At 43.7% G+C, this 12,000-nt stretch overlaps 1 protein-coding gene across 2 annotated transcripts in view; it reads right to left on the reverse strand.

Moving 5' to 3' along the window:
• Positions 1 to 12,000, reverse strand: part of ASTN1 (astrotactin 1) — a 305,257-nt gene that overhangs the window by 127,201 nt on the left and 166,056 nt on the right. The gene's annotated exons all lie outside the window — the stretch shown is intronic.

A 12,000-nucleotide genomic window follows, 5' to 3' on the forward strand; every position in this document is an offset into this window, starting at 1 on the left:
GCTGTGAAGACTAATGACTTCAAAGAGGGCATCCTGCCACACTAGGGGCTTGCGTGGAAAATCTGACTGCAGTGTAATTAGGAAGAGGCTTTGAGTGTAGGCTTCTATGTCTAACAGCACCCCCCTCTGCCCACTAGAAAATGCAATTTGGGGAAGGGAGAGACAAAGCTTTGGAAGAGGAGGGTGTGTCTTCAGGATGACTGCTCTGATGCTGATAAAGAGGGTAAAAAAAGTTAAAACCAAAACAAGCCAACAAACAACCCCCCCCTTAGCCTGGGCAGGAACTGCTGGTCAGTGGTCAAAATGGAGAGATCTTAAATAATGGAAGCAAGACCTCCCTCCTGAAAACCATCCCCCTGGCAGGTATCATGATGTCTCATGCTGACTTCCATGTGTTAGATGTTCTCACTTTCCAGAATTCTCATTTACCTCTCAGCACCTTATGAGGTAGGTACCATTATTATCCTTCCCATTTCACAAGAGGGGAAGGTACATCACAGACAGCTTAGGTAATTTGCCCAACGGAAAGGGGTTGGGACTCAAGGGGTCTGTTGCACAGTCCTAACAAATATGTTCTATGGACTCAGTTCTTCACGTATTTAAGCTCTTAATGGACTGGACCTCATAGGACTGTTGTGAAGATTGAATAGGGTGTTTGGCACAGAGGAAGTCCTCAGTGGAAGTGATGTGTTGTGAGTGGTATCAGGAACTTCCCTCCTTCCTGTCCCCCAACATAAATAGCTTTCCTGTTAGTCCATTTCTCATAATGCTTGAAATCTCACCGGTAGCTATTCCGTTTTTATTGAGCACCTACCGTATGCAAGGAAGTGTGTACTTGAGAATGAGACTCAAAATTCAGCATCTGCTCCAAAAGTCTTACGGTCTACAAGGGGTCGAGACCAACCCAGGGATAGAAATAACTAGGCACAATGTGGCAACTGCCACAAGGTCTAAGGCACCCCAAAGGAAGAAGAGATGTCTTCCAATTGGGGAACAAGGGAAGATTTTATGGAGGATCAGGGATTTGGGCAGCACTTTGGAGAATGGATAAAATTAACTAGGAGGGTGATGGAAGGAGTAACTGGAGAGGAAGATGTGTCCTGAGTAAAAGTAGGGAGGGTGTCAAGTAAAAAGTAAGTATGGTCAGGAGGCAAGCGAGTTCAAACCAGGCTGGAAACAAATGCAGGGGTTTTGAGTGCTGGGAGGGCCTTATCCTGAGAGGCCACATGGTGGCCATACTTTTCCTCATCCATCACACTGAAAGCCTGGACACAGGGTCAGACTGCTGGGGTCATTCCATCTCCTGCCATTCATTCCTACCATGTGCTCTTAAGCAAGTTATTGGACCCTTCGTGCCATGGTTTCCTCATCTGCGTGATGTGAGGAAGGAATGATACGAACACTCACCGAACATTTACAAATAATGCCTTCACATAGAAAGCACTCAATGAATATAACCCATTATTATTTAAATGAGGTAACAGATATAGTGTGTTAGGATGTGATGATGTAATGGAATACGAGGCATTATTTGTGCCCTAGTGAAATTTCCATTCTAGCAGTAGGTTATTCTTTTTTTTTTTTTAAGATTTTATATATTTATTTGACACACACAAAGAAAGAGAGCACAAGCAGGGGGAGCCGCAGGCAGAAGGAGAGGGAGAAGCAGGCTTCCTGCTGAGTGGCAAGCCCAATGCAGGGCTCGACCCAAAGACCCCAGGATCATGACCTGAGCTAAAGGCAGATGCTTAACCGACTGAGCCACCCAGGCACCCCGTGGTAGGTTATTCTAAACCCAACTTGCGAAGCGGATATTAAGATCACATCATTTAGTGGCAGTTCAAAGAACATACACGAGGCCATGTCCAATGCAAAACTCAATGCCATCACTTATTGAGAGCTTATATATTTTATTTAACATTATTGAGTACAACATATTTTAGTTATGTTTTCCTCATAAACCTTATAAACTCTATGAAGTAGATACTATTATTCTTAATTTTACTGATGAGGAAATTGAGGCTCAAAAAAGTTATGAAGTCAGCTCAAAATACAGTCCTTTTAAATAGAAGAAATGAGATTTGAGACCAAATCTCAGTCCAGCAATACACTCTTCCCACAGTGCTCCGCTGCCCCCTATATAGATAAAAACGTGAGCAGGTGAACATTAATCCTCTTGGAAGTGAGGGATCCACAGCCTCCCAGCTCGGATGAAATGGTTTGACCAAGGTAATTAAATGAAGTCCAGTTAACAATACCCCAGCTTATCCCTGGAAGGAAAACCTCTGAACATATTCCAGACGACCTTTATCCTAGACCAAGTAGCTTAGGGAAGATGGATGGCCCCATCCCTCAAACATGAAGATGCCACTCCTGACCTATTGGGTAAAAGTTCTGAAATCTTTGCTAACAACAAGGAGCTGACTAGGTGTTTCATTCTCCCATGATTGTGCTGGTAGATAAGTAAATGCAACCCATGCGTAGGGTCCATGGTGTAGGCTGTGCCATGCCCCCTGCTATAGTAGTGGGCCATCCTGACTTGAACACATGGCCATGGTTGACACTAGCCACAGCACAAAGCTAGTCAGTAGCAGACACCTGCTCCTGAGAGACAGTTACCTGCCTGGGGCCCCCAGCATGTGTCTGAGCGCTTTTTTCCAACCTGGATTGGGCAGCAGCCAATGGCATTTACTGTGTTTAGGTCCCCAGTGGGGGCCCTCTAGTGGCTTGTCACTTTCCCTAGGACACTACATCATTCTGAAAGAGATACTTAACTACACACTACATACTTGTCATTGTTTTAATCCAGGTGTCAACTCATGGATCTCCTGCCCCAGAGCCTCGAGGCTGAACTGTGGCTTCTCTCTGGCTTCCATTTCATTTAGACACTCTATAGCCCTTGAGGTATTGGACATAAGAAAGTTCTCTTTAGGGACCCCAAGAGTCTCTTTTCTTGCCTCTGAGACTCTCAGTGTTGCTACAATATTCAAGAGATTCACCTGTAAAATGGGGTCATTAATGAAGAGATTGGCTGGTGCATTGCAAGGGCTATCCAAGCGTCAGCTATTATTATTACTAATATTAATATCGGTACTATTACTCTAGCACTTGAAGAGCACGGTGTGGGCAGCGCTATAATACCAGGCCTGCAAAGTACTATGGCTCACCACACTGACGTTAATCCTGCTCCAGTTAGGCTTTCAGTGTAGACTACGTTCCACTTTTGATCATCCCACAATGGTGAGCACTCACTCCATTTAAAGTCACCCTTCTCCTGTGGTTATAAACAAGGCGGTACATCAGGACGGGAGGAAGTCCATGCAGAGAACTGTGGTCTGGGCAGCCCCATGGGATCCTCCACCGAAAGAGCTAATTAGGCTAGGAGGCAAATGGGGCTTTGAGCAGCTGTCCAAGGTCCTGAACAATTGAAATCTGAGACCCTCCTAATCCAAGGGTCTTATCCAAAGGGCAACCTTGACTAGAAACAATGCTATTCTTGGTGTGGAAAACCTCGGGAAGATTAATAAGCTTGGTGGAAAGGAGACTGTAAGGAGGGAAGGTACTATCCCAATTGTCGAGCTACATCTTGGTTTAAATAAGAGCCTAGATGTTGGCAAGAACGAGTTCTATTCACGACTCTGTGACTCTGGTCATCATACTACTGAGCCTCAAATAATAGGCATCATTCTCATTATACATACATATGTATACGTGTGTGTGTGTGTGTGTGTGTGTGTGTGTGCGTTTGTGTATAAAACAGAGCAAGAGCTATAACAATATGTGAGTTTTATTAAAAAGGGATTATATTTAAACAAACAGAACAAAAGGTCAGAATGAGTTCCCTCCAGGGAATGGTACTTCAGGTGGCTTGGATTTTCTTCTTTTTACTGCTCTGTGTGTGTATATGTGTGTGTGTTTTCTCTAGATTGTCTACAAATTATATACATTCCTTCTATTAAAAGGAAAAAAATAAAGTAAAAAACAAATGTGAGGTGACAAAAAGTTTGCTCTCCAATTTCCGAAATTATATGAAGTTAAAATTTCAAAAAGACAATTACAGCATGAATGTTTGAACAAGAATCCAAAATACTTAATCTAGGAAGGCTACACCGTAAGATTATTTTTATTAAAATTGTTTTCACAGGGGCACCTGGGTGGCTCAGTCATTAAGCATCTGCCTTCGGCTCAGGTCATGATCCCAGGCTCCTGGTCAGGAAGGAGCCTGCTTCTCCCTCTCCCTCTGCTGCCCCCACTGCTGTGCTCTCTCTCTCTCTCTCTGTGTCAAATAAATAAATAAAATCTTAAAAAAATTTTAAATATTCAATTGTTTTCACAGAAATCGTAGGTAGAATAAACACTAACTACTTACCTCTTAACCAGTTTGTAGGATTTTTATCAAGATTAGTGATATTTAAAAAAAAAAAAGACTGAGTCCAGCATTACATACTTAATAAATGACAGCTATTAATCAGCATTATATGAGGGGCCGCTCAAAGTCTTCAGTGACATTGAAGTTACAGCACTAAACACTGTGCTGAATGCGAGGGTCCCTGCTTACGGTTCATCCAGCCCTTTGCTACCCAGACTTACAGAGACGTCTTATTGGAGTTTGACCTGGATGCTAGATCCAGAACCACTTTCTTCTTTCCCCCCAAATCAGGTTAAAATTGGGGGTTTAGTGAGACATTAAGAATAACTTCCCCAGGGTAAAAGTTTGGAGAATGTACCACAAAGATACTTTTAAAGCTTCCTTCCTCATCTTTTGCCTCCAAATTTTGTGATTATAAAAGTAATATATGCTTATTGTTAAATTATGAAAGAGAACAAAAATATATACAAAATTGAGGGGAGCAGGGGGAAGCAAAATTTTTGATGCATTGCAAAAGGAACTGGGAGAAAATGTGCCAAAACGGTAATGGTAGTTTTTTCTCTGACCATGGGATAATGAGTGGATTTTTTTTTCTATTTATTCTAAAAAAAAAAAAAAAAAAAAAGATAAATAGCCAAGATCTCCAAAGCCGGGGAAAATGACAGTACTCTCAAACCTGGTATTCTTAGACCGAAACCCAAGGAAGCTGAAGGTCCAGCGAGCATTCCTAGTGGAAAATATCCATGCAGTAGAATACATAAATTCAGGACACTATCTGGAAAGCATGGGCAAGACATAAAACATTCATTTCTATAAAATTGAAACAATTTATCTTCCATTCTTGAGCAGATGGGAGGGTAAATTGAGGTTGATTTTTTTTTCACCTTGGTGGTCATGTTGGAGGAAATATGAGTGTTCCCGCCTCCGGCACTGTTTAAAATAAGTCTCTTGGTGCCGTGACTGGACTAGTCAGAACACTGTGGCAGCTTCACCCTCCTCCAGGGGGTAGGCAGTACAGCAGGGGGACTGCAGACGCTTGTCATTTAGGAAGGGTGGGATGAGGAGGCCCTTCGGTCCCGGGGGGAGGAGGATGCAGAGAAGCAGGTCGGGACCGCAGAACATCCATCCCTCATCTACAGCTGGTAACTGACTTCTAGAGTGTTCCATGCTCTTCACACTGCACTCTCTTTGAAACCTGTATTTACCTGACTGATTGAGCTCCAATACCCACCTGTCACTGTCAAGCTTGGCCCCCAGCTCTGTGACCTTAAGCAAGTTTCTTCACCTCTCTGGCCCAGAATTTCCCAATCAGTAAAATGCAAGGATCCTATAGGATGCACTCAGCCACAGTCTACAAACCCATTCTTATTTTCATTGCAGAGGAGGGTGCAGTGGTAAGAGGGTGTGCAGTGTTAAGAGGTGTCTCGACCTCCTGAGGGGTCGAGACTCTGCGTCCAGCTCGGGAAGGGTTCTTAAGTCTGGCTATGCTTCAAAATCACTGGAGGAACTTTTTGTAGGTACATAATCTGGACCCTCTCCCAGACCTATGAAATTAAAATTTCTGGAGGTAGAAATCAGAAATCTATACTTTAAATAAGCTCCCCGGATGATTCTTAAGTATCTGCTCCATGCACAGGCATCAGGGAGTCAATTACTAATGGCAGATTTTGCTCTGGTATCATCTTGAGTAACCAAGAAAGTTACAATTGCCTCTAAGAGGGGAGCAAAGGGCACCACCTCAAATGACCACAGTCAGGGTCAGCACAGCTCATTAAGTGCCTCTGTGCAAATTAGAAAAAGGTGCCCATCTGGACAAACATATCCTTTGTCTCAGGTTTTGCTTGCCTTGGTGAGCACAGGCTAGGTTTCAGCCCTTAGCTGCTCCCCTAGCCAGATGTCTATCTGCAATGTACAAGGTCTATCACTGTACTCAGCTGACTGACCACACGCCTTTTGTGACAATGGGTCAAGTCAACATGCTTTCACTTGAGAAAATCCCTGAGGATGAGGTGCAGAGTTTCCCAAGCCAAGTGGGGGACCTGATCCCATTACACCTGTCTGAGGAGGTCCTGGTGGGTGGAGATCCATGTTGGACCGGTCGGTTCTTGCCTGCTTATCCGGGGAGGAGTCAGTTCTTCTTCCATAGGACAATATTTTGTCCAGAATCAGGTTACAACTGGACTTCTAAAGAAAGAGAGAGTACCAGGAACTCAAGGCTTAATTCTAAGACCTAAGATGCCGATCTGTCTGACATTGAAATGGGTGGGAGAAAGGACAGCCATGTGGCCATCGACTCCTGGGGTAAGAGGAGGAAATGGAAGCAAAGAAACAAGGGGGAGAGAAAAGAAGAATGAGAAATAAGGGGCCAAATAAATACACTGGGAACCCTGGTTAGGAATACGTGACTAAGTTAGGAGTAATTAGAAAAAGTGACACACGCACACACGCACAGAAACAGAAAAGGAGAACAAAAAGAGAGCTAATGGGAAGATAATCCCATTTGTGCATGGCATGGCAATGACAGGCGCTGGCAGACAATACAGACAGGGCTGGAGGGCAGGGGAGAGGGCACCCAGAGATAAAAAGAGCAGTGCCAGGCTGGCCTGCAAATCTTGTCTGAGGGGTTGGGGGAAGGTGACTGGGGCACCGGTGACACAGAAATCAGTGACACGTGGGTAGGAAAATAAAAACCAGACGATGAGCTAGAAATGGACAGAGAGAAGTCTGGAAATGTCATATGTCGCCCAGGACTGTCTGACTCCAGCTGAGTCATTTCTGAAGAGACTTCAGGCAAGTCAAAGAAAGCCAAACACTGCCCAAGACCCAGACTTGAAATCTGAGACGCACCTCGGCATTGCAGTCACTGCCCTCCAGTGCCTGGACATTTGCTCTGTGATTGTCAGAGAGCTGAAAGGAGGGCTTTGCTGGGTTGTAGATGGCCAGGAGGTGAGGACGGGTTTGGGATTCCTTTTTTAGTACTCCGGGGAGTCTGGTCTCTCCTCCATACCTAGAACCCATAGGCAGACACGTCCTCTCCACCGGGCTCTGGTCATTGTACTAAGAGTTGTCTCCAGGGAAATATTACGAATGGCATCATTCAGGCATGCCCAAATAAAATTACCACCATCAAGGCCGTATTGTGAGCATGACAGAGGGGCTGAGGTCAATCATGACACTGTCCTCATTCTTGGCTTGAAAAGGAAACTGGATTCTGTGGGGTGGGACATTTGCTCCTTATATGGATTTAGAATCCCCAAGCAGTCACTCTTGGGAGGGGACAGCAGGGAAAAATGGTAGAAATAGAAGAAGAGAACAGGAAGCACTTGCCACAATGGAAGGGACAGATTAAGGCGGCGTGGGCCGTGTGCGAGAGTGAAAAAGCGTGCATGCGCACACGTGTACTTATCTGGGGATACCATGGTAAACGTGTTGCCTCCTGTTTAGGCGGCGAAAGAACGTTCTGATTCCTGACAACAGCTTCTAAAGCCGTAGAGAAACACCTGTTCATTTCCCACAGCCAGCTCTTCCTGTCTCATGAATTATCACTTGATCACCACTGTTCAGCACTGAAATCTAGTGATATGTGAGAGTCCTTTAGTGGGAAATCTCCTTGGTGTTGCCTTCTGCACCTGAGATGCCAGAATAAGAAATCAGACTATTATTTAGAAGGAATCTTCAAATGCATGAATTTTATGTGATGTGGTGTTCTGAAAAATAGTTGCTAGAAGCCTTTGGGGCACACTCTTAATTTAACAACAACAAAAAACTTCTGATAGCCTTTCTTAAGAATCTCCAAAGTAGCTAAATAAATTTGTTTTTTCTCCTCTAATACGTTCATGTAAATCAATCTCTCTTGCCTCCTCCACCCTCATTTATTGGTTTCATTCCTTGTCTGTGAGAATTTTCAATTTGTACTTCTTGTCCTAGTGAACAAATACTAGATATATACTCCCTAAGAGTCCCGGTTTGTGTCTATAAAGCCAGAGGGACAGGAGGCTGAGGAATTTCTGGTGAATTCAGGGCAGATTGGACAGAAGACCTGGTAAAGCCCCATGCTGGGGTAGGACCCTTTTATATCCTAGGTCCTCTGTGGGACAACTGTGTCTCCAGGGATGCTGTGGCAGGAAATGATTGATTTTGGTGCCAGCCTCACAGACCAAAAATATCATCTCAAGCATCCCATGTTCTTTTAATAACTCATTAGAAATCTGTCATCCATGACTTTGTTTAAATCTTTTTGAAGCTATTTTTTTACTTTTAGTGAACAGGAGCTTCTTGTGTAATGAGTTCAATAATTTTACAACTGGTGACCTGATCCTGTCACCTGGGTGCACTACAGTGACTGGCTTCACCTCCCAGTTCCACCCACACATTTCTCAACATGGGCATTTTTGGCAGAACCAGAGGCACCAAAAAATGGTTGCAACCCCCTTGACTTACATGCCTTACATATATGATCCCTGATTCTGTCATTCTTTGCTGTTTGGTCTTAAAAACTTTTATCTACAGAATAATTTTAGGATTATGTTTTACTTACAGAATCCAGATAAATACAAATTTAGATAGTCTCAAGAGGTTTTGAGTGGGTTTGTTTTGTTTTTTGTTTTCTTTTTGGGGTTATTTTAATTTATCTTATTTTTTTAAAAAAGAGTTTATTATTTATTTGAGAAAGACAGAATGAGAGAGAGAGAGAGATCACGAGAAGAGGGGAAGGGTAGAGGGAAAAGCAGACTCCCCACTGAGCAGGGAGCCCAATGGGGGACTCGATCCCAGGACCCTGGGATCATGACCTGAGCTGAAGGCAGATGCTTAACCGACTAAGCCACCCAAGCGCCTTATTTTATTTTGAAGGACCCAGAACTATCATGTATAGTGAGGGATTATCCCACCACATATACAGACACTTGGAGCTTCTCCCTCCTGCTAACAATTTTAGGGGCACCTACATGGAAGTTTGGTGTCCAAAGCCTTAGAAAGCAAGAGCTCCTCAAGGGCTAGTCTTTACCCACATTATCAGCCTCTTCTCCTGTCTCTGTAAACTGCACTCTTAAGCTGCACTGGGCTATTTATTTGCTAGTCCTGGAGAAGTCATGCTTATGTCTACAGGCCTTGGCATATGCTGTTCCCTTTGCTTAGAATTACCTTTGTCAGCCATTAAATAGAACAGTTCAAAACCTAACTTCTCCGCAACATCCCATTCTAGGTTCTTAGACGTCATCTAAGTCACCCCTTAAACTGTAATCACATAGACCTTTGCTCACACCTTTCTTTTAATAGGTTTTAGAATTCATTGTCATTTTTTTGTTATGTGCCCATTATCTATCTAGACTATCAGTTCTTCCAGAACAGAGACCACATCTTATAATTAGCAATCTAGCTTATCCTGGTACAATAGGTAATGGAGTGAGTATTTGCTGAAAACATGAATGAATGAGAGCATAAATGATGGTGTGCGGGGCTGAGAGGATTTGTATGAACAAACCAGCTCATTCACACACATATGCACACACCACACACACGCATGCCATGTACACAGATGCAGCACACACGTGTGCACAAAGGCGCACGTGCACACACATGCAGGTCTCAGTAAACTGGTGCGCCAGGCAGAGGCTGGGTAAAGTTGCAGGTGTAATTTTTTGTATTAGTGTCCTTAATCAATTTTCTTCCTTGTCTAAAAGTCATGAATGCTTATTGCTACTTTTCTCCTCATACATTAACCTAGATTTTTCACAGGGGAATTCATTTTAAATATCACTGGCCTGGGATTTGCTTGTTGTACTTCAAAAGAATGTTCAGCTATTTTTATGTATGCAGTACAAGGATACTAGGTGAAAAATATAAATACCCACACATGCTGTTTCCCTTCACCTTCTGGAACATTAAATATTCAGGAAAATCAGGCCCGTCATCGATTTTTCCATAATACCCCAATATGTATCATTAGTTGGCAATCTGTCAGGCCAGTTTCAATTCAAGTGACAGACTTCACGTTCAAATCAATTTCGATTAATTTTGTAAGCATCATTTAGAGAAACGTGGCATCAAACCCCCGATTTAAATCAAGATGTACGGCATCCTCCACTTTTCATTTATCTTGTCATTTTATGAGGAAAATGCAGTCTTTTGTTTGGCATTTTTTTATATACATAAAAACCCATGCTGCTTATCACTCCTGGTTCCATTATCCCCAAGATAGTCACTTTTTTTTCCCTCCTAACAGTTGATCCATTATTTTATTAGTGTCCAAAACGAGACCTCGCAGACAGTGATGATCAGAGAATAATGGAAATTAGAGATGGAAATGACAGATTAGGTCTCCTTGTCTGTTTCCTGGGGCTAATGTTCCTGTCAGTCTGCAACTCGCTGCTTTAGCCTGTCTTATTTTAAACGACACCAACATGGGTTCTCCACCAAGCCCCTAGAGGCTCTCGTCTACATCCCAAGACTGCCTGTACCATGCAGCCCGAGGGGATGACGAACCCTTGTGCGATTACCGATTGAAGCCAGGCCTGTCCTTACATGATCTGTCTGCAAGGCGCGGGATGTGGAGGCTTGAGCGATTAGCCACCAAATCCAATCACTGCAGAGGGCCAGCCTGCATCATTCAGGGCAAAAAGCGAAATGATATTTTGCTGTTGTTTTCTTCAGCAGCAAGTTTGCAGGCTAAGAGATAGAGAGCTGGTTATCCATCACCCTTTACAACGTTTTACTCAGTAAGAATCATCGCCAACCCAGATGCTCGGCCATCACGCAAGCTAAAATCCTGGCTCCCCATCCGTGATGCAAACATTTCAGGGGTCGGAGAGTGAGGGGACTAAGGTGACTCTAAAGAGCAAACAGCGCTCTGTATTCATACCCCACCTGACATCTATTAGCCAAGTCCTCGGTCCTCCACACCCATCTTTCAACAGCACGCCACCTCATGTGTATTTATACCCTTCTACAAACACCGTCCTCCAAATCCGGGGGACTGCCTCTCTGACAGGATCTCAAGTTCAATGGAAACAGAGCAATCCTTCATTTTCACCAACAGAAAAATTTCACGGCATTTTGACTTCCTCAAGTTTTCTGACCTGTGACTCAGATTTCCTTCCCCTAACTTCATTCTCTCTTGTCCTTATTCCTCAACCTCAACCCGTTCCAGAACATTTGCCCTCTTCTAACGTCGATGGGCATCTATCATGCCTTGACTTAGTCATCAGCTGGCCAGTTCTCCGAGTTGAGTCCTTCTATCCTTCACCATAAATCATTCCCTTGGGCTCTTCAATCATTTTTATTGCTCTTCTCCAAACTCTCACCCATTTGTCTCCATATTTATTGCTTTGAGAGTCCAGATCTACACTCCCTATTCTAGGCTCAGTCTCATCAGAATCCTACCTCAGGGATGAGTCCTCCATGCCAATGTATGAAATGATGGTGGTGCCTTTTTTCCACCTTGTCAGCCTGCAAACACATTTCCAACCTGCACAAATGCAATCGCTCTCAGATGGCTTGTGCCTTGATTTCTTTCTCGTGTCCCTGTTCCATCAACTGCTATTATTAGTTAGTGTTTATTGATCCCATTCTCTTCCCACCCTTCTCCATGAGCAAGCCAATGCAGAAAGCAGCTCTCAGCACCCAAAACAGAG

The sequence above is a fragment of the Ailuropoda melanoleuca genome, chromosome 8 (assembly GCF_002007445.2).
Source record: "Ailuropoda melanoleuca isolate Jingjing chromosome 8, ASM200744v2, whole genome shotgun sequence".
Taxonomy (NCBI): Eukaryota; Metazoa; Chordata; class Mammalia; order Carnivora; family Ursidae; genus Ailuropoda; species Ailuropoda melanoleuca.